Consider the following 5,016-nt stretch of genomic DNA (forward strand, 5'->3'; position numbering starts at 1 on the left):
ATTAAAGTACGGGGTGTAGCAGTTCTCATGATGCACTGTCACATAAGGGAACTTGAACCTTGCTAAGCCTCTACAAGTTGACTATGACTGACTAATAGACTTAAGATGAACCTTCTGGTGTTATTTTCTTAGTTTGAGTATAATACTATACCTTAAATCTTAATTAACCTAGTGTGAATATGAGGTTGGGAACCCTTTTGGGGAGAAAGTGATCATCTATTAAGTTGAAACTAACTTTCTTGCTTAAGTACTCCTTTTGATACTCTTTATTGGTTCCATATGAAGCTGTTATCTCATACATCGATTGGAAATTAAGACTAAGGCTATGTATGAACTCATGATTAACTTAAGCATAGGCTATTGAGGTTGAGGAGCTCTGTAAACTTGAACAATGTACCTCTTCTATTTCTTAAATTGCCTGACTTAATTGTTTGAACTTCTGAAATAATCTGTTGCTGATCTTTTATTTAATTGCACCTATAATTGATTTCTCTGAGTATTCTTCTGCATATTGGTAGTTCTTAACAATGAACTACACACTGGTGTTTGGATTGTAATCTCCTTGGTGTTATCTGTTATCACATGTTCATAGTAACATTATGTATAGTTTCTATTAGAAGTACATATGCCTAAATCTGTGAATTGTTGTTATAGTTGTATTGAAACTTACAATGAATGCCTTATTGTCATTTAAGCCTATAGGGAGGAGTAATTGTAAGTGGTTAGGGGTATTTAGGAGTGAGATTTAGTTTGTGATTGAGATGCTCTCCCTGACACATGCACTGCTCGAGGTCCTTGAGACCCTTGTGAACTTTGAAGTGCTAGGGATCCAAAGGGTGTCTTGGCCATGAATGAAATTTCACCTTAAGCCTTTAATCATTGACATTTGCTAATCTCTTTAGGGTTAGTGTTTAATGAAGGAAAAGGCTTCACTGTAATTTTCTTTACTCTATTTGATCTTACACAGTTTTATTTGCATTCTTAAGCATTTCTTATAGTTTCATTTGGGCCTCATGTTGATCCCATTTGCATTTAAATATTATGTTGGTCCTTTTCTGCCTTTCTCTTTAGTATATGTAACCAGACTGCACCTGCTTCTCATGAACTCAGGCCCAAGTTCCACCCTTTGACTCTAAAGTCATGGAAGTTGCTGCCTTTTGTTTGCTACTTGTTGGGCATAACCTGCTTCAGGCCCAAACCTATGAGTCCATTCCCTCCTTTTATTGCATTATATGATTTGTTATCATTCTTATGTATATGACACTAATAATATTTGAGTACATATTTCCTCTTATTTCTTTGAATTATTTTAGGAAACCTAGGCAAGCCTATAATCGTAGGTAAAATTAAAAAGAATTAGTGCTCCTACATTAGTTAATAACTTCAAAAGTATTTATTTTTGCTATATGATTCTCATCCTCACTCTTTACTAACTGTTTTGTGGATTTTCTAAGTTCAAAACAAGATTTGAAAAGTCGACAACCCTCTTCTTTTAAAAGCCAGAATTGGGCAAACAATTTCAAAGTCAAGATTTCTACAAATCAAAAATGAGATATAAAATGTGGTCAAGGAATGCTTCAAGAATTTTTCTCTTAAACTTGATATAAGATTCGAAAAATCAGTCTTCAAGGTATATCTAAAACCAATGCTTCGATCACACTCATTTTATTACATCTCGCATTTTCGTACGTTATAATTTTGTTTTCAGTTAACCGACGTAGACGCGGGGATGAGATCATCTTGACGTACTTACGCTATTTATGACAAGCGATAAATAAGTGTCGTGAATGATAAAGGATGTACGAATTAGAGAAAACGAGTTTCGTTGAAAATGGCCAAGTTTGGATAAAATACGGATCAAGTAATAATACCTGATAATTATAAACTAGTACCATGCAAGGTACCATATGACCACAGTAGTGTGATATATAAAGTATAAATGAAGTATTTTAAAAATAAATAGAATTTTAAGTAATTTATAATAATTTTTAAATTATGCGGGTAATAGATTAATTACCAGGTAATGAAATATTACCCGATTAACTAATAAGTGGATAAATTAAATTATCCCCATGTAGAAACGTTGCAGCCTCCTCCCACCCTTAGTATAAGGTGAGTCATTGATTAAAGCTTCACATGTGTCAGGAGCTTAAATTTCAAAGTCTTATCAAGACTTTGTGCTGAGCTTTATTAAATCAAAAAGAGATAAAATATTTCACTTAAAAGATCAAAGGACCATCATTCTGTCATGAACTAACGTGAATAGCAGAAGTAATACTTTGGCATTTAAGCCAAGAAGCATTTCCATTTCGTCCAAAATTCCTTAGGTTAATCAACATTCTGCCTTGGATACTGCCTTGGATTTTAAAATCCAAGAACTTGGAACAGAAGTTGCTTTCGTCCAAATTATTTAGCCAAAGTTTGATTGAAAATTCAAAGAACAACAACAATTTTGTTCAAATAAATTTTAGGAATAGGTATGTTAAGGCTAAGTTTTTCCTTCATTTTAGCATGATATCGTAATTACACAAGTTTGATAACGAGGCATAGAGAAAAATTCGTATCCCGGAATTTACGTATATTTTGCTAGTCTCGCAAATTACATATATTTTCCTAGTTTTGTATGTTACCATACTCTTCTTATCAGGACTACATATTCAGTTGAGTATTTCCTTCTTCCGGTCAAAAGACCAGAGAGTTTACATACATACAGTATTAAAAATATTCTCATTACCATCGAGCTATAATCGATGCGCAGGCCTCTATTGGGAAACCTCTGATCAGATGGTAAGTTATACCAAGCCTATTGTGGCCGAGCGCTTATGAGCGAGCCCAGTTGGTCAAGATACAGAGCCTAGTATGGTCTAGCACCTATGAGCGAGCCTACTATGGCAGAGCAGTTATATATTTATATATACCGAGCCTTATAGGGCCGGACAGCTATTTTACTCACTATATTGAGAGAATTGAGTCAATATCTGCAGATGAGCATATCTTCGAATTTTTGTTTGACTCCCAGTTGTTTTCAGTTATTATATTATTAATTCAGTTTCAGCTTCAGTATATTGCCTTACATACTCGGTACATTATTTCGTACTGACATCCCTTTCTGGGGGCACTACTTTCATGCATGCGGGTTCGGACATACAGACGAGTAGACCTTCTCAATAGGTGTACACTCAAGTTTAGCCTTATCGGTAAGCTCCCCACCTTTCGGAGTTGCCGGGTCTAGCAGTTTGGAGTACATCTTGTGCATATATGTAGATAGGTTAAGGGTAGGTCGGGGACCTGTTCCGATCACAGTACATCTATCAGTAGAGGCTTTTAGATATATCCGATCAATTAGTGCAGTATGTTGGGCTTGTAGGCCCTATACGTATATTTTCTTAGCTTGTCAGTTGTAGTAATTATGACGACCTTGCCGACCCAGCTTTATATTGACGTTTAGTCAGCATTAGTCTCTATTCAATTTTATATTTTTTTTCATTGCAAATTATCTTGCAATGTGTCCCATGGCCAAAATATGATATTACATGTTTAGAGTCTCTTAGTCGCCAGTGGTATGCAAGGATAGGTAAGGCACTGGGTGTCGGTCTCGCCCCCAGGCTCGGGGCGTGACACATTTCCTCAAGATTACAAAAATAGCCATTTACTTTAGAAAGGAGTACTTTAAACTTAACCACATTTTTGCAAAATTAGTAAGTATAAGTATTATAAGCCCATTTCCAAAACTCTTGCAATTGTACAGACATTTCAAAGGCCTTTTGTAAGTAAAACCTATACTCTCTTTTTAAAAGTATATGTACTATCTCCCTTTCAAAATGATAAATTTTAAAACATAACATGGAGTAAGTCACACACATTTAGCACTAACTAAGTAGAATATAAACATCTAATTCCCTAACCTAGTCTAAGTCCTATGGAACTATCTCAGATAGATTTTAGGGGGTGCCTAACACCTTCCCCTTAGAAGAACAAGAACCCTTACCCAAATCTCACTGTTAGTAGACCAAATAGGATAGTAATTTAATAGCTAAAACAGGTACCCTAGTACATCTTTAAATATTAGGTTGCAACTCTCTTTTATCATTAACAAAGAAATCACTAGTTGAATCTTGTTTTGACTCATGCAAAATTGGTGTAACAACATGGCAACTCTGCTGGGGAATAGTTGCAGGAGTTGAGGAAACAAATAAAGAACCTTCAGGTCACTCGAGGGAGTGAAAGTATAGATTATGAGGATCTATGCATACACCCTGATGTGGACATGCCAGTAGGGTACAAACCTCCAAAGTTTGACATCTTTGATGGGACAAATGATCCCCATGCACACTTGAGAGCTTACTGTGATAAGCTAGTTGGAGTAGGAAGAAATGAGAAGTTAAGAATGAAACTATTCATAAGGAGTTTGACAGGGGAGGCATTTACTTGGTACACTCGCCAAGATCCCAGAAACTGGAGGGAATGGCAAGATATGGTAGAATATTTCATGAACCATTTTTGGTTTAACACATAAATCACCCCTGATAGGTTCGCCCTGATAAACTTGCAGAAGAAGCCGTCAGAATCATTTCAAGAGTATGCACATCGATGGAGGTCGGAGGCCGCCAGAGCACAACCCCCGTTAGATTATAGTGAGATGACTAAGTACTTCATCAAATCTCAGAGGGAATCTACTTTGAAAAAATGATGGGCGTGATTGGGCAGAAGTTCCCGAACTTGTTAATATGGGAGACTTTCTATGGCTGTGATGGGGCAGAAGTTCCTATGGCCATATTGCAAGCAGCTAGCAAAGCAATTCATCTGATTCAATAGGCAGTGGAAAGAAGAAGAATGAAGAGGTATCAACAATCGTTCCCTATTATTAGTCCAATCCACACCATGGAAACAACTCTTACTCTCCAAAGGCCCAATCCCCACACCCACCTACCTATGCTCCAGTATACAACACGCAGCCATACTACAATCCCCAACCTCAATATAACTGTCACGCCCCAACCTCGGGGAGCGCGACCG

Source organism: Nicotiana sylvestris, chromosome 8 (assembly GCF_000393655.2).
Source record: "Nicotiana sylvestris chromosome 8, ASM39365v2, whole genome shotgun sequence".
In the NCBI taxonomy this organism is placed as follows: Eukaryota; Viridiplantae; Streptophyta; class Magnoliopsida; order Solanales; family Solanaceae; genus Nicotiana; species Nicotiana sylvestris.